Below are 24695 nucleotides of genomic sequence, written 5' to 3'. Positions count from 1 at the left end.
TTGCTCTCTCCACTCTCCCTCACACACACACACACACGCAACCTCTCTTTCTCCTTCTGTCTCTGTCGTCTCCTCTCTTTTGTGTGCTCCTCTCTCTCTGTCATTCTCTCTAACACACTCTTTCTCTCAGCCATAGAGTCTGCAGTTAGTTCTCTCTCTCTCTCTCTCTCACACACACACACACACATAGAGAAAGAAATGTGGATAATCAAGGCGGCAGAAATCGATGCACCAAAAAAGGCACTTCACTCCTGCTCGATTTCATCCTTTGGTTGCGCGGGCCACAATTAAAAGCCCACTCTGTGCCTGCCACTCCTCCTGCTGTGGCTGCTTCAGGCCTGACAGCTTCCCTGGGCACGGTGTGATTAACCAAATAGGTCCAAATAAGCCCAGGCCTTCTCCTCTCCTCTCCTCTCCTCTCCTTCTTCTATCCCTTCCCCGGTCATCTCCTCTCTTCTCCTCCTCTCCTTCTCTTCTCCTCTCCTCTCCTCTCCTCTCCTCTCCTCTCCTCTCTCCTCTCTCCTCTCCTCCTCTTCTCCTCTCCTTCTCCTCTCTCTCCTCTCCTCTCCTCCTCTCCTTCTCCTCTCTGCTCCTCTGCTCTCCTCCTTCAATCCCTTCCCCGGTCATCTCCCCTATTCTCCTCCTCTCCTCTCCTCCTCCTCTCCTCCTTCAATCCCTTCCCCGGTCATCTCCCCTCTTCTCCTCCTCTCCTCACTCCTCTCATCCCCTCTCCTGTTCTCCCTTCTCCTCTCCTCTCTTCTCCTCTCATCCCATCCAGTATCCTCTCCTCTCCTCCCTTCCCCTCTCCTCTCCCGTGTGTGTGTGTGTGTGTGTGTGTGTGTGTGTGTGTGTGTGTGTGTGTGTGTTTGAGTAGGGGAAAGGGTTTGTAAGTGTCTGAGAAAAAAAAAAAAAACGAGACGAGAGAGAGGGCATACTTAGGCTTACAGTCCCAGCTCCCTGGGTCAATGGCAGTAGCCAGAGAAATGATCAGCTCCCTAGAGCTGAAACCAGAAAGAGCACTCAAGTTGATGATGCCTTCCATAGTGAGAGAGAGAAAGAGAGAAAGAATAAAATGCACAACAGATGAGAGCTACTTCAGATGAGAGCTGCCATTAGACTGTTTTAACATCATACCAAGATTATCAAGAGAGGGACCAGGTGACCCAGAATGAGGTCAATTTGTGAATTCCTCTGCGTCACTCGTGTTCGTTGACACAGAGCTCCAACACCATCCAAACTAAAAGCTTCACTTCCCTTCATTTCATTTCTCCTCCATTGCATCACCCTTCAGGCAGACATTAAGCAACAATCATTGCCAGAGGAGGAAACTCGATTACAGATTAGCGAGATTAATCATTCTCCACGAGCAGTAGAGACGCAGGCCGCGTAGCGCCACAGCGACGGTGTCCTATGATGTGCTGTTCGGAGATAAACATCTGTAAATTACCTAGTTACGGGCCGCAGCCCGGCTGGGTTGCCAATTTATTCTCCCCAGCCAGCTGCAATTAGGCCAGCCACAGCCAGCTGTGAGATGCACAAAGCTGGCTTAGAGTGGATTAGTGGCCTCGTGGAAAAAAAAAAAGATTAAAATAATTTAAAAAGTGAAAATATAAACAAGATTAGTGTGTCGCATTTAACCGCATTAGTCAGTGCCGAGCCACACGGCTGAAAGTCAGACCTTTACTCTCTGACGTCAACACAACGGACAGGTGCAAAAACAGAACGAGGAGAAAGTTACGTTCCTTAACGTGAACCAAACACGCTTGAGAGCTCCTTTAAAGCAACACTAAAGAGTTTTTTGTACCTTAAAATGTTTCCAAAATCATTTCAGTGGTTCATCAACTTGTAACAGGGTGAACGGCAAAATTTGCATTCGCTTCGCAGCCCTCTATCGGCTCTAACTGCATTATGTAAGTTTGCCAGATCGGTAGCGGATCTGTAGTTCGATGGAATGAGACATAAGAAACTACAAATTTGACTTTCATCTGATGTCGCAATACATCGTACTTTTGCAAAATATTCTACCTTGTCTGTGGACATCGTTATTTGCAAAGCCGGAGCTGGATAAACAAATAGCGTGCGTGCGTCAGAGGGAAAGTTCTGTGGTGTTGCTTTAAAATCTCCCCACAGGAACTCATCGTGTACATGCGGGAGGGGGGGGGGGTGGAGGAAAAAAAGCCTACCTCACAAACTTATGTGCAAAGCCTGTAATTGTTAATTAACGTCAAATTAGCAGCATGACCCTGTTGAAAGAGATGCTAAGGAGAAACTAAGGACACAAAAAGCCCGGCCTATTCATGCAGGTGCAAAAGCTGCAGGGTGTCAAAACAGTTCCTTTAACCCAAGGCTCTGAATAACACACACACACACACACACACACACACACACAGACTCATTAATAACAGGAGAGATTACTGACGATGATAACAGTGAGAGATTAGCACCGATTTTGCTGAAGGGTGGATGGGGGAGGGGGGCAAATGCTTCATGGAGAGAAAAGAAAAAGAAAAAAGAAAAGGAGAGAAACACTCTTAGGCATGCTGCCACAGAGTTCCACTTTAAGGCTTCCCCTGGAACTCTCTATGGCCTTGGAGACCTTTTAAAAGCTTCTAATTCCACCCGTTTATCTGGGAAAAGAGTCTAACAAAAGAGGCCCTTCTTCAGTGAAAAAAGGTTGTCTGTAGGTTGCTACAAAGTGTCCAACCTCAAAAGGGATCCAAGTGGTAACTTTAAAAGGAGGCTACATGGGGGCAAGATAAGAGCACCCTTTCTGGCAAGAGTATAGTCTAGAACATTCCAGTAGAATAGCGGAACTCCACTCCACTTGCTAGAGTTCGAGGCCGGTGCAGTTCAGTGTAAGAAGTTGCACAACATCTGTCTGAGGTAACAATACCAATGATTGATTTTCGCACTCAGTGGAATTTAACTGACATTTAAAAGGACAAGGTCAGTCGGGGAGTTTTCTGTCACAGGAGTGCCCTCCCTTCTAACCAACAATTCCACTCCGACACACACACACACACACACACACACACACACACACCACACCCCTCTTATCCTGCAGTGAATTCATTTGTCGTTTGTCACACAGCAAAAGGTGACGGGTCGAACTGGATCAACCTCTGGCATTTTTTTCCCTTCCCAGACAATGTCCTGTGGCAATTTGCATATCTTAATGACGGAGGGCACAAATGTAAAAAAAAAGATAAACGGAGGCAACAGTTTCTATTTAAGAACAAGCCCCCGTCTTTTCATTGATATGAAAGCAAACGCTGACACAATTATCAAAAAAGACATTTTTACACTTCAGTAATTTGCATCATATTATCATGCAAATAAATCTTCCTCCATATAAGTTATGGATTAAGTATGCATTGAGTATGCATGGATTAAGTATGCATTTCACTCACGCCACAGCCTATTAGAGAACAGGTTATTGGTATGCAATTCATGAAGACGGAAATATTATTCTACAGCCTGAAATGAAAACGCTTACAATTTATTTTACAAACTTACATAAAAAAAATGTTGTACAACATGAAGTGATGCTGATCGAACATCCCAAGTTTCTACTTGAAATGTAACTTAATTAGTTATCTTAATTACGGAATGTTCATATATCGCTCAGGCCAACGAACCCATAAAAAAAATGAAACAAATATATATATATATCTATATATATATATCTATATATATATATATATATATATATATATATATAACGCCCACAGACGTCAGCGTATTCTGGTACTCTCTGCTCGTACATGTTCCTGACACTGAAGGTCACCACGGAGATGTGACGGTAACCACAGGGAATAGACAAAGCCCAGACCTTCCATCAGGTGCAGGAGAGGGAAAATTGGTCGTGTTGCACCGCCGAAGCCGAGCGGAAGAGACAAGACGCTATCTTCTCGTTTTGAGTGCATCCATGCGTGCACACACGTGTGTGTGTGTGTGACATGCTGAGTTCTCGCGGCCGTCTCGACCATGATAAATGGCTGTAATACAGCAGCAGTCACCCTGTAGGACTAGTCAATAACACTGAATTGAAGTATGCTGCAGCGACAAAGAGGAGAGGAGACAGGGGGAGTGAGAGAGAGAGAGAGAAAGAAAGAAAGAGAGAAAGAGAGAAAGAGAGAGATGGGAGTGAGAAATGAGAGAGCAAGAAAGGTAGACAGAAGAGGAGAAATGACAAGGTGGAGAGAAGACAAGAGGAGAGAGAGAGAAAGAGAGGGGGGGTGAAAAAGAGAGGGATGTGGAGAGAAGTGAGGGGAGAGAGAGAGAGAGAGAAAGAGAGGTTATTAGAGGATGAGACATATTCAAGCAGATCTAAGAGACTGAAGGGTATAACCTTATTACATATTCGCTGAGGGAGAGCCTATCATATGAATCTGTCAATGCATGTTAAACCACCCTCTTCCTCTTCCTGATTCTACATTTATCACTCTCAAAACCTCTTTCCCTTTCTCTCTCTCCATATTCCTGTTTTTTACTAACATCTCACCGACTCGCTGTTTCTAAAGGCCTTCTTGTATCGCCCACTCAACATGGAAGCATTTTAATTAGACTCTAAGTGCAGTCCATGAGGATAGCTTCTGAAAAAGTAGGTCATCGGCCTAATATTTCTTTTCTGTTTTTAACCCATAGTCGACAAAACCAAAACAATATATTTCCAAACTGCTGAGAGAATGTATAAGAAGCACAGGGTGGGAAATATCAATGGAAAAGAACGAAAGAAACCGTATTGACTTTCCAGAACAATGCCTTCATACCAACTGTGAGTTTTCCCCCCCTGACATTCCGGGCCTTCTCAAGCACTTTGGTGGAGCACAGAGTTCCAACAACAATGCTTTCAGGTGAAGGCAAAATCTATCAAACTCCATACACAAAACACTCACATACACACATAAACATGCACACACACACACACACACACACACACACACACACACACACACACACACACACACACCCATATAGGCACACCCATATAGGCACAAATAAGCACAACCACAAGTACACACACACACACATAAGCACAACCACAAATACAAACACACACACACACACGCACACCCATATAGGCACAAATAAGCACAACCACAAGTACACACACGCACACACACATAAGCACAACCACAAATACAAACACACACACACACACACACACGTTTGCCCTCTGACCACTTAAGGACTTCATGAATGAATGACTATGTGAGCCCTTGAGTGAAGGCGATAACTCAAAGGAGATGAAGGGATAGGGGAAAGGAAGGAGGAGAAAGAGAGAGAAAGATAAAAAGAGAGAGTGGAATGAACAGAGAGAGAGAGAGAGAGAGAGAGAGAAATGAACAGAGAGAGAGAGAGAGAATGAACAGAGAGAGAGAGAGAGAGAGAGAGAGAGAGAGAGAGAGAAAGAGGGAGTTAGTGTGCCAAGCATTTAAATAGTGATGGCTTCAAAAAAGAAAGGCTGAGAAAGAGAGATTTAGAGAGAGCTACAGCAAAAAAATGAAAAATGAGAAGAAAAGAACAGAATAGAATAAAAGGTGAAAACAAAGAGAGAGAGAGTTTCAAACACAGAGGACGAGACAGAAATCTAGGCCGAGGAATGGCAGGAGAGAGGCTGGTCAGAACAGGGTCAGGCAAGAGAAAGAAAGAAAGGCCTGTAAGAGAGAATGAGAGAAAGATAGAGATTAGAGAACATAGACAATAAAGATAAAGAGAGAGAGAGAGAAAGAGAGAGGAAGATGCAGAAAGGTATCCCTGTCCTCATCCCGAGCCCAGTCAGTGATCGTTCTGGTCCATCTGTCTCTCTCTTCCCTCACTGCCCATCATGACCGATTACTGACTGGGGTCACTGCAACCTCCGCCATGGCAACCTCTGCCATGGCAACCCCCAACACAAACAACGAATGACAACAAGCAGATGACACCCTGGGTATGACTATCTGATTCCTCTCTGGGTAATGATAATAGATCCTGAAATTCACCTACAAAAAGGATCCAAAAGCTGTCATCTTTGCCCATATAAGGAGATCCGGGTATCATCTTTGCCCATATAAGGAGATCTCCTTTTCATTCCTAATGTCTGCCTGTGTATCAACTGCGTACACACCGTTTTTATTTTTGCTAGTGAGTAATGCTCGGTGATAACTGAAATATCCATGGCATAGGAAGAGACTTCAAGGTTTCCTAGAAATGTCAGTGTGGTGGAGCCATATCTGTGGTTAAGCCCACCCATGCCATGACCTTGCAGAGTGATTTCTGTCAACTTTTTCCTGCACTTGGCTCACATGTAGCTAAAGGCCAACAGGCACAATAGCAGCATTGTAATGAGGGGGAAATTAATGTGATCCACCCACATGCAAGTGTCCAACATCTACACACTGCAACAGAATTCATATTCTATACCAGGGGTCTCCAACAGTACCAGTAGCTCCCCACCTGTTTCCAAGTAGCTCTCCAAAATGTTTGAGGAAGATGTTCATACATCTGATAACCCAGTCACTTGGGAAACATGTTACAATTCCTATTAAATCAAATTCACAGTCTACACAGAGAGAAGGTAAATTAGTTGAAAGGAACAAATCTTATTCATTGGGTTTGGGTGGAGATCAGTTATGTGAATACATGGCATGCTACTAACATAAAAGCTTTCGGCCATGTCTATTTTCTCAAAGGAGCTCTTGGGGGAATAAAGGCTCTCGGCTGTGTCCATTTTGTCAAAGTAGCTCTCGGGGGGGAAAAAGGTTGGAGACCCCTGTTCTATACAATACTTACACCTGACCTTATATCTAAAATATACATCATATCTCTAGTATGTCTGTATGTGTATCTATTTTATATGTGCAAATTGGGAGGTGAGTCGGGTGTCCATGTGAATAGATACCCTTCTCACATGAAGCCTGTACAGGACCCGTCAGAGTCAGCGTTTCTGTGCTCCGACTCTCTCAGCCGGTCAATTAAGTTCAAGGTGAGACGAAGAGAGTAGAGGAGAGGGGTTTAAAAGAGGAGAGGAGGGGAGGTATGTCTTCGCCTCAGCTGATGTGGTCCAGTAGGTCTACCTCTCGAACTCATCACACGGTTCTTTCCCAGGCTGGATGGTGACGGAGGTCTTGCTTTGCTGCTAGGAAACCTTAAAACCTGCCCAACAGCCATGCCAGATTCCCTCACTGTGGGGAACACACACACACACACACACACACACACACACACCAAATGCAGATACATCACGGTGACCAACTTCAGTGGGATACCAGAGGGACATGGCAGTCTTTGCCTTATAATTCCTGCCTTAGCCCATCGACCCGCACATGGAAATCAATTAGACACGAGACTAAGCCACGTAAGCCAATACAGAGGGTGTGTGTGTGTGTGTGTGTGACTGGCCGTCCTCCGCAGTCCGCACAGTGGATGGAGGCGGACGTCGAGGAGACAACAGACGGTGATGGATCTTGAAACGAAAACAAACCCCCTCTGCGCTCTGTACATTAAACAAGCGATCGACCGAACGAAATTGACGACGAGGGTTCTGGGCAAAGTGTGGCACTTAATCTAATCCTAAAAGCTCGGCCCAAAAGAGAGTGACCCCTAAAGTCCATTAAAGGCTAGGGTTACATAACACACAACTCTGAAGCCGTGCATGGAAGACATTTGAGACCTTACAGGAACGCTTTATTTAGAATGGTGGAATTTGTCAATGAATGTAAAATGAATGAAAAGTGTCCGAAGTACCTCAGAAGAGCACAATGCTTACTGTTTATTTCAACTGGGTGACATGGAAAGAGTGATTTCAAGCAGATGCCATACACCATCACTAAACGTCAACCACAGAGTCTGTAATATCAGCATCCTATGATGTCACAGAAGCTTAGAAGGACTATGATGATGAAATGGAGGGACAATAGCAAAGATATCAGATCCAATTACCATCTGAATTAGAAACCAGACCCTGAAAAAAAAAAATGCACAAAAGTACTTCATCAATTTGTTGTGACTCCATTCCCAATTTAGAGTCCACACAACTGAAATAACAACAATCACCAGTGAGGAATGGATTAAAATGTAGAAGGAGAATTGATTACGAGGCTTTTCCCCTTTTCCTCTGCAAACGCTCCCTGGCCCGGATAAGATCCTTATCTGAGCCGGATCCGGCCCGGGACTCAAGAACTAGCTAGCAAGTGGTACTAGGCGAATCCATTTATCTTCTGTTCACTGGCCGAGAGCCTGTTTACCTTCCGCACACTAGCAGAGAGTAAACCGGAGTAGCATTCCCTGAACTTTGCACGTGACATTTATTTGACCACTTGGTATTTTATATTCCCTGACATTTATCCTGAGCTGGGACTGGTCGGGCCTGGGCCGCATTGGTATTTTCTAAGCCGCTCGTAACACGTTCCGCCATGATGGAGCACATGGTCAGCGGAACACACACACACACACACACACACACACACACACACACACACACACACGTAGCTTTGGCATTTACGCCCTGTGCATTCGATGAAAGAAAAAAAGCAAGATCTGTGTGTCCGTGCTGTGGATGACCAATTAGCAGCCACATGGCGGTCAGGTCTCGGTGGTCGGTCGAGCGCAAACACTGGGCAGCGTTTCCAACGTCATCAGTATGCCAGCACAGGTGTGGCATTCGACGAGGGATTCAGGCCTAAAACTGCGGTCTGAAACTGACCATAAGTTACCCCTCTCCCCGTCTCCTTCACCCTCAACCCCCCCCCCCCTCTCTCTCCCCTGATGGTTTAGTCCCCATGTTGTTGTGTCTGTTTGGATTTTACTCACTCAACAAAAATGCACCAAAATAAAAAAACACATCTAGCCACACTAATGCATAACCTGTTCTGCTCCACTCCGTTCCGTTCGGTTCCGTTGTGTTCTCGGTCCGTTCTCCTTCCTCCACAAGAGTGTATGATTATGTTTATTATAGTGGAGCATGTCACAGACGTGTTTCTGTGAGAACGAGAGGGCCGAAGTGTGGAGTGAGGGAGTGAAGTGGAGAAGAGTGCAGTGTGGGAAAGGGCTGATATGGCCGTACAGGGCCAGCTCGATACAGCTCATTGGACAAACTGCAGCGCTGGGGATTCTGGCTTGGAAAAATGTTACATTTCGGCCAAACCAGAAATATTGTTTTTGCATTTCGTTGAGCCGCGATCACTCCTTGTGTTCGCTTTGTGCATTTTTAACCTTTAGGTGATTTGGACGCATTCCTAGTGAGTGAAAGGGTAAAGGCCATGTCCAAGTATGGTGCTGGATTTTCATCATCTTTTCGATGCCCATCAGTTGCATTCAGCTGGGAAGACCCATCAGCCATCACCATACGTCTGCAATGGTTCAATGAAGCATTGTTTCCAAATACGGAGCGGGACATTCTCTCTCTTCCTTTGCCTCTCTCTCTCTCTCTCTCTCTCTCCCTCTCTTTCCCTCTCTTTCCCTCTCTCGCTCTTTCTACCTCCTTCCCTCTGTCTTTCTCTCTCTCTGAAGTCATGCGAGAGACAGCTTCATCTAACAATCTTCTCCTTCACTTCAGCTGTTGTGAGCAAACCGCGCCGCCGAAGGGACAGATGAGACGTGATGGCACGCAAGCATATGGATGCCTCCCTGCCCGAGCGGCTCACTCCTAAAGACTACAGCCCAATGAACAATAGCTTACTGTCAACACAGGCCATTCCCATAGACGACTGGATCAGTACCCACACAGTAACTCACCATGGACTTCAGATGACCCCGATTTGGAGCACATCTGCACCCCAAACAGAGACAGATGTGTGCTAGACATCACTAACTATCTGAGTGTGTATTCGAAAACGGCTGCCTCTTCCTGCTCTTCAGGGTCGACTCTAAATTATCTTCCATGCGTAAAGGTACGGGCGGCGATTCTAATCCGATAAACTTTTTGGGTTTTGTTTGCTCAGGTGGAGTGAATTCTTAACTATTCTCTAGCAGTCTGCTTACTGTGTGCACTCAGAAACACTAGGGTGTTCAAGGTCCTGGCTCTGTAAATAAAAAAAACAACAACAACAACAACAACAAACCAAGCCATAGACCGTTTCAGCCAATAAACACGCTGCTTCAGGGGCAAGGAAGGAAGCCACTGCAGTCTAATTTTTGATATTTTACGGTCAGGTTTAAATTATCAACAGCCTTTCACTGGAATCACAGACTGTACTGTATCCTCAACTGGGCTTCTTTTAGATAATCCCCGTCTTGCGCTGTTCGTTTCCAGCTCGGCCACAAGCCGTGACACTTGTCTGACGGACCAGACCTCAGTGATTGTGGCCGTGGCGCATTGTGCGGACTACGCGTCATGTGACAGTGACAGATGCGGTGGTGAATGGCGCATTGTTGAGCTGTCGAATAGTTCTGTTGTGCGAAGGGGAAACACATCACGGTTTCCTGTCTATAATGTATCTCAATCAGACCAGGGGGAGCCAGTAGGGGCCAAACTACTAAAACATTACAAACAACTATTCATCATGCAATTTATTTATATTCTTGATTATTTATTTATTTGCTTGTTTGTTTCTGTCAAGCCGATTTCATCCTTGCTGACAACTTAAATATGGTGCAAAAGTAACATCCACCCACACATCAGGCATGCACTTTCAAAACACCACTAAGTGCAACACTTTTCTGAAATCAAAGGCGCTTTTTTTCCACTTTCAAGACACTTTCACGTCCATTAAGGAGGGAGAATAAAAAGGTAAGGCCCAAACAGCCATGCGGCAAAGTGGCCTTACGACAAAAGCAACAATCGATAGGACGCCCCGCAGCATGGCAATAGACTCTAATGGGAGTCGCTTAAGAACCGGACGCTGTCATTCGACATCCCTGCCACTGAATGGCTCATAATTGATCCATTACCGGGGAAGGAGGACAACAGGGACACCAAAGGGCTCTGTGTCAGGCCCTCTCATGTCGGACTGGGTTTCCATTGTTTGGGCTGCATAGTGAGAAACAGCTGCAGCAACAGCAGCTTACTGTTCTATTCCTTTTTCATTTTTGTAGCTAGGAAACCTCATAAAAGGCTGATGGTCTGTTTGTAGCAACACATTGATGAAGCTTTGGTGTCACTCACTAGATCCAGATGGGCCACTGACAGGGAACGGTTAAAAAAAATATCCTGACGTGACCAAATGTCTGTCTGTCTGTCTGTCTGTCTGTGTGTGTGTGTGTGTGTGTGTGTGTGTGTGTTGAGGGCAATAAAGAAAGGATGAAGGATCTGAGTGAGGTTAACACCATATGTCATGTTACTTCATCTTGTATTCAACCACAGCTCTTTTGGAATTTCCACCCAGCGGAGTCTGGCATTAAAAAGGGGGAGCTGCTTTCCTTTCACCAACCATTTCTCTTTTGTATAAAAATCCCTTTCACAGCCGACTTTTCATTTCCCTCGTTTTTGCATGCCAAAACAGGATGGCGAGAAAACCCATGCATAAAAGCATGCATAAAAAAAGCTATATACTGTATAAACATATTTTTAAAGACTGTTGCTGATAAAGCATTTTTTTTTTTGTTTCGTATCCTCGAGAATCTCACAAGTTTAACGTGGAAAAGCGCGGCCGGAGGCGGGAGATCACCTGGGGCTTGGTGTGTGAGCTTGCAGTGGGCTTGGAGTGGTGTGTGAGCTTGCAGTGGGCTTTGAGTGGTGTGTGAGCTTGCAGTGGGCTTGGAGTGGTGTGTGAGCTTGCAGTGGGCTTTGAGTGGTGTGTGAGCTTGCAGTGGGCTTTGAGTGGTGTGTGAGCTTGCAGTGGGCTTGGAGTGGTGTGTGAGCTTGCAGTGGGCTTGGAGTGGTGTGTGAGCTTGCAGTGGGCTTGGAGTGGTGTGTGCATTAGGGAAAGAATCTCAACACAAATGAAAGAAAAAAAAGAATGAATGGGTTTCACAGGGAGCGCTGGCCAGAGACTGGTGGAAAACTTGGGGCAAAGTTGGACGCGGTGGCAGCTGGATGCCGGTCCATTCCAGGGCGTTCCAGACCATCTCAATTGTGCCTGAAATGGCATTGGCACTCTTTTGCTCTCTCTCCCTCTCTCTCTTTTTTTCTTTGTCTACCTCTCTCTCTATCCCTTTTTCTCTCTCTCTCTCTCTATCCCTTTTTCTCTCTCTCTCTCCTGTTCCCTCCCCCTAAGCTTTTATTCAAATTGAATGCATAAATTACCAGAATTAATGTGACCTGGCACGGTAGTTTAGGAAACCGAGACTGTGTCTTGTTTATGAGCATTGTTTCCCGTCTGCTCCTGCACCCACCCCCCCCCCCGTCACACCAACCACCACCATCACGGCCACCCATTGCACAAACACAGGCAACAGGCCTGATCGCATTGTGGAGTCATCCAATCAATAGACCTGCAGCTGATTTAAAAGGCTAATTTATGGCCTTCGTTAGCATGATAGCATTTTTCACTTTCGCCAGACACGCTGTGTGTGTGTGTGTGTGTGTGTGTGTGTGTGTGTGTGTGTGTGTTAGAAAAACAGAGGGAGAGAAAATAGGACCGCTAGAATGGACCACATGCACAAAAGCAAATGAGGTCCCTTTGAAACTAGATCCTGCAAGACAATACACACACACACACAAACACACACACACACACACACAAGCACATCTGGAGTCTGAGCGATTATCTGGAGCCTCGTCAATTATCTCCTCTTTTTCCGTCTACGACATCCTCGATCACAACAACCAACAACGCAGCCCACGGGCCCACTGAGGGTGTTCTTAGGGCCCGATGACCTCCACTCCAGCTACTCCGTGGGATAGCTCCGCATGACTCACCCCTGCGAATCCAGAGGATTTCAATGACAACAGCCGCCACCTCCTCCTAACAGCGGGGTCCATTCAGACCCTCCGGGAAGAGCAGAAAATCCCCCTGCCAGCGCCCCCCCCCCCCCACACACACACACACACACACACAGCCCTGCACTGAGCCCCTGCACCACTCCACTGCTTCTGTCCTCAGCCCAGGGTTGGCTATAATTGGGGAAAATCTCTGCGAGAGAAAGGAGCTGGAATTAATTTGATAATCCTCTTCATTATAGAGGGACAGAACGGGGGTTATTAGTTGACAATGAAAGTGATAGAGAGAGAAAGGGAGAGAGAGAGATGGAAAGAGATGGAAAGAGGGGGAGAGAGTGAGTGAGAGATCGGAGGGCCGAGTGTTGCACTCTCTCACCACCACCCCCTCCCTCTCTATCTCTCTCTCACACGCTCACACACAAGGCCGACACAGCCTTCTTTCACAGCCTTCACTCTTGCAACTGATAGAAACGACAACAAGGGGGGAGGGGGAGAAACACAAAAGAAGAAGGACAGAAAGAAAGAAAGAAAAAATGAACGAGGGATGACAGAATGGCTCATCCAGGCTGACAAAAACCCCACTTCAGGGAGGGATCCTCCTCCTGCTCCACAACAATTTTCAGCCATTTCCATGAACCTTTTAAAGGCTCAACTCAACTTGGGTCTTTTGTGAGCACAGCCTTGCGTGCTAGGAGACCCTGGAGAGAGAGAGAAAGAGAGAGAAAGAGAGAGAAAGAGAGAGAGAGAGAGAGAGAGAGAGAGCAGTGCAGCGCACTTAAGCCCAAACAAAACAAAACAGAGAGGAAAACATTGAGGAGGAGGGGGGGGGGGGGGTGAGATAGTGTGTGCTTATCTACTTCACGACCTTGATGGCTCCACAATAGTCTGATACTATTGTGTGTTTTGACGTATGCGTTTGACCGGACATATAAAACACCACGGTGTGAAGGGGTGACATGTGTGGGTGTGTGGGTGTGTGTGTGTGTGTGTGTGTATGGAGGGAGAAACGTTGTCCTTGGCCCTTGACAACACAATACCTCCTCCATCCTGTATTCGCCATTTGACAACAGTGTGTGGGGGAAGAGGCCTTCAACTCTTCCAAGACCCTAAATAACAAAAGCTGTGGCTGGGGCTTAATGTTGGGGAACACAAACAACACAAGAGTCATGGAGGCCAGCTTTCTTCTCTGAAGCCAGAAAAGTTCAAACTCATTACTCAACAGGCCTTGACAATTAGAAAAAGAGAACTGCAAGCTCAGAGATTCATTTGTCATCAAAGCAGCGCAGCATCAATCAGTACGCAGTGATGATGATGCGTCCAATCTGCAAATCACCACAGCTTTGGATGGGAAGAGCTCCATATGGACTTCCCCCTCACTGGAACGTCTGGGTGATGCATGGAAGACCTACATCCTATCACTGGCAGTTATCACTCTGTCTCTCACACAAACACACACACACACACACACACACACACACACACAACAAACACAAACGGCTGTGCCTCTCCATCACTTCAAGGCCGTGTGGCTCAAGGCCGTGAGTGGCGACGGGTGTCTGGCTGCTGCCTCTTGTCTGCACAGCGTGTCATTTTCTCCTGGCCAGCACGCGCCCTCCATTTCGCTGTGAGGCTCTTCCTGCTTTTCCCTCTGTGACCCGCCAGACTCTCTCTTTCTCTTTCTCTCACACACACACACACACAAACACACACTGGCTGGGCATGAAAGCTGCAAGCTCATCCCCTCCACCTTTTCCTCCTCCTCCTCCTCCTCATGTCTTCCTCATCCTCTTTCTTCTTTGTCCATGTCCCTTCTTCCTCTCGACAGATCTCTTTGTAAAACAGGACAGGCAGAAGCTCAGGGAGAAAATCTGTGGGGACCATCTCCCAGCCAAGCAGTTGTGTTGTGTCCCCCCCCCCCCCCCCCCATCTCTTCCTCTCTTTTATTCTCTATTTTATTCTCTCTCTCTCTCTCTCTCTCTCTCTCTCTCCTCTCTCTCTCTCGTCCCCTTTAGCGTCTCGACAGCCCTGGCATCATAGCCCCGCTCCTTGCCACCCCCACAAACCGCCATCTCACCACAGAACCCCCAACACACACACACACACACATACTCCAACTGCCCCCCCCAAGGCTCCTATTGAAGGAGCAGGACGCAGCAGGAGGTCGGACGGAGAGATGAAGGGAGTGAGAGATGGAGAGAGAGATGAAGGGAGTGAGAGATGGGGAGAGAGATGAAGGAGGGCGAGATGGCTATCTACACGGCTGGCCAGGTGTCTCCGATCAACACTCATTATGGTCTGGCATTCAGGCATGTTCAACCAGCGTGAAGGTTTGGGCATCAGATACACCCTGCCAGAAATTAAAAAGAAAAGAAAAGTCAAGAACGAAAGAAGGAAAGAAAGTAAGGGAAGGGTGAAGGACCAAAAAGGTGGCCGACTTGAGATATGCTCGACTGTGCTCAAAATGGAAATCAGATAGGTCAAGAAAGAAAGAAAGAAAACATTCAAAAGAAAGAAAAAAGACAAAGAACTAAGAACTAAAAGAAAGAAAAAGAAAGAAAGAAAGAAAGAAAGAAAGAAAGAGATGGCTAAAGCACGATAAAGGCCAAAAAACAGTTCACTTGACTCGAGGCAACAAGTTGCGCAACTTAAGCACGCCTCTGCATGTTTTATGCATATGTGTGTTTGTTGAAGCGGGCCACACTGACATAGTGCATACATGCATGGATGATTGATCACCAATTCACTGAAACGCCAGCTCAGTTTAGACTCTTTGAGAGCAGGCTGAAGAGAAGACCACAAACAAACCAAACACCTGCCGCAAAACTGAGCGGCTAAATAGATCCCAAAATAAGCACCACCTCTGGGTAGAAATTGATATGCTGTGCAAGAGCAGTTCCATTAGTGTCACGTACTGCCACCTGTGTATAGGTCGCCCAAAAGGGACTTTGTTGTCACAAATGTGATGATCCTTGAGGGTGCGTGTGTGTGTGTGTGTGTGTGTGTGTGTTTGTGTTGGAGGAGGGGGGTCTCATCAATAAGAGGGGACTGACAGAAACAAGAAAACTATACATATGCAACATATAACACACACACGCACGCACACACACACACACACACACACACACACACACACGCAAACACACACACACAAACAAACAGATCTACCAGGTGTTCTTGGCTATGCTTTCTCCCCCAGTAATTGTCTTTCTGGCATGGATAAGAAATTCATTTCCTTCATTAGGTGCAATGTACACGGTGGCAGAAGGCAGCAAGAGCCACCACAAATTTAACAAATAGGCCTGGGCTGCAGAGCAGATGATGGTACACGCGTGTGTGTGTGTGTGTGTGTGTGTGAGTGTGTGTGTGTGTGTGTGTGTGTGTGTGTGTGGCTAATTTAAACAAGAATGGATTTCACCGGAGTCCTACAAGAACGCCCCTGCACCTGCTTCTACTTGCCTCAATCTGCTCAACCAATCAGATGAGGTGGGCAAGCTTATTTACGTCTTCTTAATCACTTGGTTGCCATAACGAAATGATTTATCGTTACATTTTATTACTGTTGTTTCATTCTGGGAAATTAAAATGGATGCAAACGACGAGATGGTCAACCCATGTGTCATCTAGATACTTATTCTTCAAAGCCAACACATACAGCTCATACTCCCCATATTATCCTCGAATGCTTAACATTCAAACTGTAGCAGTCGTATATAAAATATATAGTAGACATAATATTTATGTAGACAATCTTTTTTCATTTTTGTTTTTAAATCCAAGCGAACCTGTGTCTCATCATCGGCACCGAGGGCTTATAGAGCTCAAACAAACGAAACGACTCACACACACCCTCCCTCTTTTTGACAGTCACCCCGTGCTCTGTCGCTCGGTCAAAAAAGGCGTCTGAGTCACACTAATAAGAAAACCAAATATATCTCCAGAGGAGCGCAGAAGAGCACATTTGCATGTCTCTCTCTCTCTCTTTTTCCCTCCCCCTCTCTCGCTCCACACACACACACACACACACACACACACACAGTCGCACACACACGCGCGCGCACGCAGGCACGGACAGAAGCACACACACACACACACACACACACAAATCCTTTCTTCGAATGTCTTTGACCATTTCTGCTCTTAGCAAACAAGCGTTAAGACCCGTTTCTGTGCCAACAGCACACCTCTCGGCCAAAGCACACACACACTCCAAGATCTGCCTTGATTACCCTTTACTCTCAGGAAAACAAAGGAGGACGGGAGATGTACATCGCATCGATGCATAAAAACTTGCAAACCAACACAACCAATGGCTGGGCCTTCACTTGATTGGTTTAGCATGCTAATGAGGCTTGGTCAATAGGAGCGAGGGAATGAGAAATGCGGGGTCTTGCTTGCTAAAAATAGGCCAGGCAAAAGTGCGGCCTTTCTTGGCTGCTTTCTTGGCTGCACGTCTGACACGGGTGACATGGGAAAGGAAGATGGAGGATGTCTGGCCTCTAAATGTCACTGAACTTCAATTTTACGTGGACATCGAAGCTCAGCACTGGATTTCGTCTTTGCAGGGTAACGACTTGTTCTGAGATTCATTTAATTCATTGCCAGACTGCCTCAATTGTGTGCACGGCACAAACAAGCTAGCTCAAGCACATCATAACCCACATTTGACCTTTGCACATCACCTACAGGCTCAGCATTTAGTCGCTGAAAAGGAAGTCAACAGTGTGGGCGGTCCACACCTCCTGGTCACCCTCCTCCAATCTTTGACCTTGAAACAGAGTCATAGTCCATGAAGATAACCTAAAGGAGGTGTTTTGCCGAAGTGTCTCGCCTTGTTTCACGCTACGACAGCACATTTGGTATCGTCTGCTGTCTGATTAGGTCTGGAAAAGCTAAGTGAAATCAAACCGTAACACAGACCTTGTCTGTTAAGACGAGTCACACACATGAGAAATGAAGAGAAGAGAAGAAAGAGAGAGAGAGAAAAAACAGCATTCAGACTTTCTACATATGAAGGGTTCAGATGCAAAACCCTCCAAATCCGTCTGACCACTTTTCTTTTAAATGAGCATTTAAATTCAGGCTCCTATAGGTTTTTACCTATACATCGATATTTCAGACCAGGAAGAGAGTGGTATTTAGTGGGTTTAGAAGTTAAATTATTTGATTAGCGTATACTATGTGTGGAGAGCATCCCCTCACCATCTTTATCTTATTTTTGACATAGGTGGCATTTAGAGGCTTTTGCATCTGAACCCTTCATATGGAAATGCTTACAAGCACTGTGAACTAAAGTGTGACCCTTGCGAGGAGGATAGCAGAAAAAAATAACTATATACACACATTATTAATAGGCGCCATTGGGAGGAATGTAATGGTTTAGAAGGCCGAGCAGAGACCAAAAATGATGACAGAATAATGCATAGGGATTATTTACAGTCGATTAATCAGTCAATCATTTTCTCTTAAATCAGTTAGTAGTTTGATAGGTAAATAGATACATCAGAAATTGGTGAAAAGAGTCTGGTGAAGAGTGTCTTTGAAGGCAAAGACAAATATGGAAAGAAAAGAAACCCTAGTCCCTCCTCAAGTTCTCTGCTACTCTGGCAACTGTCACTGGGACCCATCTCCATAATAAGGTTTGAGTTGTATAGCCAGTTGGTGCTTTTTGCCTTATTTTTCTTGCTGTCTATTTCATGACAGATATTTGAGCTGACAAGAAAACAACAAGTCAGGCAAAGATGAAGGCAAGATTCTTTATCTTCTGCTTTTAGACAAGAGAGAAAGAGTGCCATTGAGAGAGGTTCGCTTCAAATGGCTAAAACAGCTCAATAATAAAAAAAAAAGGTTCAGTGGCAGCCATAATAGCACATCACACTTCACAAAAAATGGCTTTCACAGACATATTATGTCTTTCACTGTTATTGTGTTTTTTTTAACACTGACAGAAAAAAGCACTGTACTGGGTTGAAGAAGGAAAAGCAACCCTTCCATATCGACTTCCTGACACTGTGTGTGTGTGTGTGTGTGTGTGTGTGTGTGTGTGTGTGTGTGTGTGTGAGAAAGAAAGAGTATGAGTGTGCCTGTGGGAGAGAGAGTGTGTGTGCCTGTGTGTGTGTGAGAGAGAGAGAGAGAGAGAGAGAGAGAGAGAGAGAGAGAGAGAGAGAGTGTGTGTGTGTGTGTGTGTTACTTAGTGGGGGGGGGGGGGGGGGTCAGTAAAGGTGAGGGACGATGAAAGACATTGTCCATCAGGAAGGGGTCATACTTCTCTGGACCCGCGGAGCTGTGAATCTAATCCGGTGCTGAGACCTTTGTCCACGCGAGGATGACATTTCCTGATAAGGACGTGTCCGAGCAGACTAGAGCTGGAGATTTGCCAGCTGGGGTTAGTCCGAAAAAAGACCCAATGAGGTATTGATTATTTGAGACCGGTGAATTGAAATTGCTCACCATCTGCTGTCTGAGCGGTGTGCTAATCTCATCAATAATTCTGCCTTTGAAGTACTCCCGTCATGACAAAGAAATGAACCACATGACTCCGTGAAGGAAGTAAATGGAGGTTTATTAGGTAAATGCTCTCTGTGTGAGAGTGTGTATGTGTGTGTGTGTGTGTAGTTTAGGGAGGGGGACCAGGGGATGTTGCACTGCAGATCTACTTCCTATCACCCCCCCCCCCCCACCCACCACACACACAGGCACATGCCGCCGCACAAACACACACACACAGACGCACACACACACACTCCATGCACCACAGGAAACCACTCATTAGCATAGTTTCCCTCACCCCTCTCCACAGATCAGTAGGTCATCAGTGTCAGTACCAGATGAAGTGTATGTGTAAGTATATATGTGTGTGTGTGTGTGTGTGTGTGTGTGTGTGTGTGTGTGTGTGAAATGGAGAACATAGACAATATTAGAGCTATATAGGGAGCAAAATACAAAGAGAGAAAAACTGTCTGCTTAACCGTGTGTGTGTGTGTGTGTGTGTGTGTGTGTGTGTGTATTTGTGAGGGCACACCCCAGCACGTGTGCCAGCCCCATCTCTCTTTCTCTCTCTCTGTCTCTCTCCCTTTTTTTCCCACTCGCTCCCTCTCTCCCTCCCTCTCCCGCTCTCCCTCCCTCTCCCTCTCTCCAGCACCTTGGCTATTTTGCATTAAAATGGGACCCCTCTCTGTCCCGCAGCCCCAGAGAGAGTGGCAGAGTCATTAACGTGACATTATCGCCCCGGACCTGCGCTCCTCTACGCCCGTCTCCACTCCTCTCCTCTCTCACTCCGCTGCTTCGGAGGCCATTTTAGATGCCTATTACCGGCGCGTCCACAAATCAGCCCAAGAGCTCTGCGGAACACACCTGCTCCGGTTCTATGTTCTGTGTTCTGTATTCTATGGGGCAGGGATCTGGCAAAACTCACCTCACAGGATGTTTGTTCAAAAAAATAGGAAAACAGACAAGACAAACGCATGGAAATGTTTTCAAACATTTTTTTCCCCCGCTCATTTTGAGTAAATGTTTATGAACACACTCAAGCACCCTGAAGTGGTGGTTCTTGGCTAACAAATATGGATGCTGAACTATAGGATTGTTTTGTCACAAAAATGTCCAAATTCAAAAATTCAGATTGAAAATTCTGCAGCCCATATTTGAATGCACCTCTGATCAAGGCCACCCCTGAGCCAAATCTAACACCACAGGCAACTTCAGCATGGGTGACATTAGGGATAAGTAAGGCTTTGTAAAGCTCCAATGACCAAAAGAAAAAGAAAAAAACAATGGACATACTGTATTATGCGCAGTCAGATGTTAACCCAAAAGAGAGGGGGAAAAAACAATGATAGAGCTTTAACCAAATATAATAATTCCATGTGGACCATTCGAAGCTGCAATTCTGCTAATATAGTTGACCAACTTGCATGACGTCGTCCTGCCAATGCTCTCTAAAATCATTGGTTGACTCTAAACGCCTTCTACACTGCACTATTGACAAAAATACGAGTCAATAGACACAGGAGACACAAAAGAAGTTCTTTGCAACACACACGAAGGTTAGAGCAACACACAAGTGCTTCTACCGTCTCCAGACGAAAGGGGGAAAAACCAGGGAGAGATGAAAAACGACAAACTGAGGAATAAGAGACGACAAGTAACATTGCAAACAAAACACAGGCTGACAACCAATTAGACAAGAGCCATCAACTGTGGCTACTACCCCTGACCACAGGGGAGGGGTTGTCAGGGTCTGCCCCGTCACAGGGAGACAGGGAGACAGAGAGAGAGAGAGAGAGAGAGAGAGAGAGAGAGAGAAAATGACTAGATTGGCCCAAGCAGAAAGCAGACCATACTCAAGGAGACACAACACTGATGATATTGCCATAATCATATGCTGCATCTTGGGGGCAATTGCATGTTTGTTTGTGTGTGTATGTGTGCGTCCGTGCACCATGTGCGTGTACACCATGGCATACGCCTCTTCTTGAAGGACTGTGTTTTCGGCAATTGATTTTATGGGCACATGGGTGGGCACAGTGCATCCAGTGTATTTGTGTTTTTGGTGTGTGTATGTATTTGCTGAGATTGTTTTGGGGAGTGTGTGTTACACAGTTATGTCTTAAAACCTGTGTGTGTGTATGTGTGTGTGTGTGTGTACACTGTATGTGCATGTGTGTGTACACACTTGTGCTTATGGATATGGGCTGGGTGATTTCAGGATTCCAGGGGCATTAGACAAATGACTGGGGGGAGCCTGATGATATAAGACACTGGAGCCCTGGCATCTGGGAGCTCAGTATGGCAGTACCTTTTGGGCAAGCCTGGTTTAGATGCTGACTGATCTGATGTGTCTAGCTAATGCATCAACCAAATCAGGTCAGGCGGGCAGCAGACAGTTTATCTTTGTTCTTTTCTCTCTCTTTTTTCATTGATGACAATGTACAAACAAAACCTCATTAAATCGGTGACGTTTTTCTTTACCAATAATAAACCAAAATCATGCCTTAGGTGTTTAACTGACGCGAAAACACAACGGGATCAAAAGAGGACTGTAACTCTTCACAGATTACAGTTAACAGGAGACACAGATGTAAACAAATCACTAATTGTAGGGGTAAAATCCAAAGATAAGACTGCAAGCCTTAACCGACAGTCCGTGTGTACGTCAAATATAAAGTAAAACAATGACGATTGTATAATCATGTAGACAATCCATTTCTTAAACGTTTCGTCGCCTAATATGAAAACAAATAACGACCCTAACATTTCTATTTCACGTTCTTGGCGAATTATATGAACACACGTGTAAGCAAATAGCACGAGAGCCCCAAGCCTAATCAATTGGCTCGATCAGCGTTTCAACCGTTATTGCATTTCCAAAGACGAAAATATTACCTTTGGCAACTGCGTCAGTTCTTCCTCATTCCTCTTTAAGTATACAAGACAGTCCAAGGTAAGTGATAGAAATCCCACGTCCATGCAATGACATCTCCGCTAACTGTTCTGATTATTCAGTGATAGCCTCATTTAGGCGCTTCACCTGTCAAGTCCTTGCGCAGTAACCAAACAGTGATAAACGTTTTCCGTTCAGCATCCACAGTAAGCAAGGCTACAACGCAAAGTAAAAAATTAATGAAACGTAAAAAAAAACCTTTCTAACGGCCTTCCCTGTTATACGCCTGATCTGAACAAACGCCTTGTAGCCGTGGCCCAGCTGCGCTAAAGCGCTGTTTGTTATTTCATTCAGTTTGACAATGACCAAGGTCCAAGGGAGTGGGGTGAGGTCTCAATACAGACTGAATTTCATGCTGGATCAAGCATTGTTTAATATTTTAACTTTGCAAACTTAGTATCGACGAGTTATTTTCTGTAATGGTTATTGCATTGTTTCGAGAGATGCACAATTGTAACCGTAGCCTACTCTTCGTTGACCGCGCGTTCTGTAATCTAACCCAAAATCGGTAGGATATACGCGATCCGATTCAAATTTCTTCAATGTAGAACGCGCGCAGCTATGAATGAGACAGATGCTTGCATAGTTTCATTCTATCAGCGACAGTGAAATTCAAATTAGGCTTTTCTTCCGCAGGGGAACAAAATCAATCGATGCACTAACTTCGTCGTTTTATCAGAAGATACCCCACAGCTGTGAGCTGGGAATATCTGGCGAATAATCTCTCATTAACCGACACCCATTAATCAGTGTTACTGACACACCAGAAAGTAATGATATCCTGGAAAAGCTATTAGCGCAGAACTGCGTGACAGCACCTTAAGAATAGCGCTGACATGATTTTAAAAGATCCACGCACCACCATGTACTGGCATTTGAAATGATGTGTTCAAAATTATTGCAGGTGAGTTCGACCCGCGTAAGCGTATTTCTGTATGGGATAAAAAGCAAAGGGATCTTACCGTGTTTCAGAGCTCCGACACGAGCCCGCAGTGAAGTCCTGCCATTAAAACACATCAGCGTTGAAACTGCTAAGATTAAACTGTCTTTTTTCCAATGAGTAACGTCCTTGCCCGGAAAAATAACATGCAGATACTCTGTCACCAACGAAACAGCGACAAGGGAAACCAAGGACTTGGTTCAGTAAACTCCACTCGTAATTTCTCTGCAAAGTAGGTTTGCCATAAATGTCCAATATCCTCTTATTTTATTGATAATATTGGTCAGTGAAAAGGCTCCTTGTTTAAATCCAGATCGCTTTGCTTTACCGTGGCACTTTTGCACACCGCGTCCTCTGCTCCGCTGAACGCTACATCACGTCTCCCAGTTCCATGTAAGAACGAAAAGAAACGGGTTGGTTTTAAAAACATAAAAATGGTATCCTGCGTTTTGGTATCTTTCTCTGGATTCAGAAAGACTTCCGTTGAAAAGAACTCCAGATACCGCACCGTAGGTTTACAAAACAGGACTCCATATAGGAGAAAGACACCAATCTTTACGCATAGCCAAAGCGAAATGCGGTGCACGGCACAAGGTGGAGAGGACAGAGTGGAGAGAGACAAAACTCGGCACTGGATTCAGTCTCAACATGCAGACTAGAGCTCCATCTAGCAGCAAATCGGAGACAGTGAGGTGTGCCGCTTATTTCCCTCGGAGGACGTTGCCCAGCTTCTAGTTAGACATCAGCATCTTATTTCGAACCCCGTATTTACAGGCGAAAGGTTTCGATCATTGGAACGGGCACGTTTCATCACCACACTCCGTGTTTTGGGAATATGCAACATGATTCACCGTGACGTATATGTAACAGCACGTCCTAAATATAAACTGAAAATTTATATGAAGCAAGCATGTGGCGGTTTATATCGTCCCTGAGATGTTCCAAGATTCCTTCCAAGGTGTTCTCAGGCATTTAGCTATGCCATGGTCAGTGCTTTAGAGCCACTAAAGGTCTGACACAGGCCAGATAATAAGACCAGCATCACTTGAATATATCACTATTCCTCCTACTTAAGCAGAAGGTAGCATGCATTCAAGTAAGGTCTGTCTAAAATAACAGTCAGTCAGTCTTATCGATCGATCTCACAAGTGGTGGTCTTAGAGTGAATGGAGGAAGGTTTTTGCAGTGATGGCGGTTCTTCTGGTGCAAGTTCAAAGTGTTAAGTTGTCATCTTTCCATTAGCTAACGATTATGTTCGTGAGAAAATGGGCAGGCTGACACAGAATCCAAAATAATGACTCCAATTAAGCACTTATGTCTATGAGGCCATTCGTTGTCTGCTGTCCTGTGGCGACTGTTGCTATCCTTTTAACAGGAAAAAAAACAGAACTACCTCCAACAGTCAGTGCAAGTATAATTGAATCCCAGTGACAATGTTTTTCAACAACAATCATTTTCATAATCTCAAAATACATTGAATGGGTGAACGAAGAAATGTCCATCCTCCTGTT

At 45.5% G+C, this 24695-nt stretch overlaps 1 protein-coding gene across 1 annotated transcript in view; it reads right to left on the bottom strand.

The window, feature by feature from the left end:
* Positions 1-23776, bottom strand: part of LOC125289129 (adhesion G protein-coupled receptor L3-like) — a 294210-nt gene extending 270434 nt beyond the window's left edge. The window contains exon 1 of the mRNA XM_048235824.1: positions 23207-23776. The gene's annotated coding sequence lies outside the window, so the exon portion shown is untranslated. The remainder of the gene's footprint in view (positions 1-23206) is intronic.
* Positions 23777-24695: the final 919 nt, after the last annotated feature.

Source organism: Alosa alosa, chromosome 24 (assembly GCF_017589495.1).
Source record: "Alosa alosa isolate M-15738 ecotype Scorff River chromosome 24, AALO_Geno_1.1, whole genome shotgun sequence".
Classification (NCBI taxonomy): domain Eukaryota; kingdom Metazoa; phylum Chordata; class Actinopteri; order Clupeiformes; family Clupeidae; genus Alosa; species Alosa alosa.
Note: the sequence above shows the minus strand (reverse complement) of the source record. Positions and strands in the feature narration are given on the sequence as shown.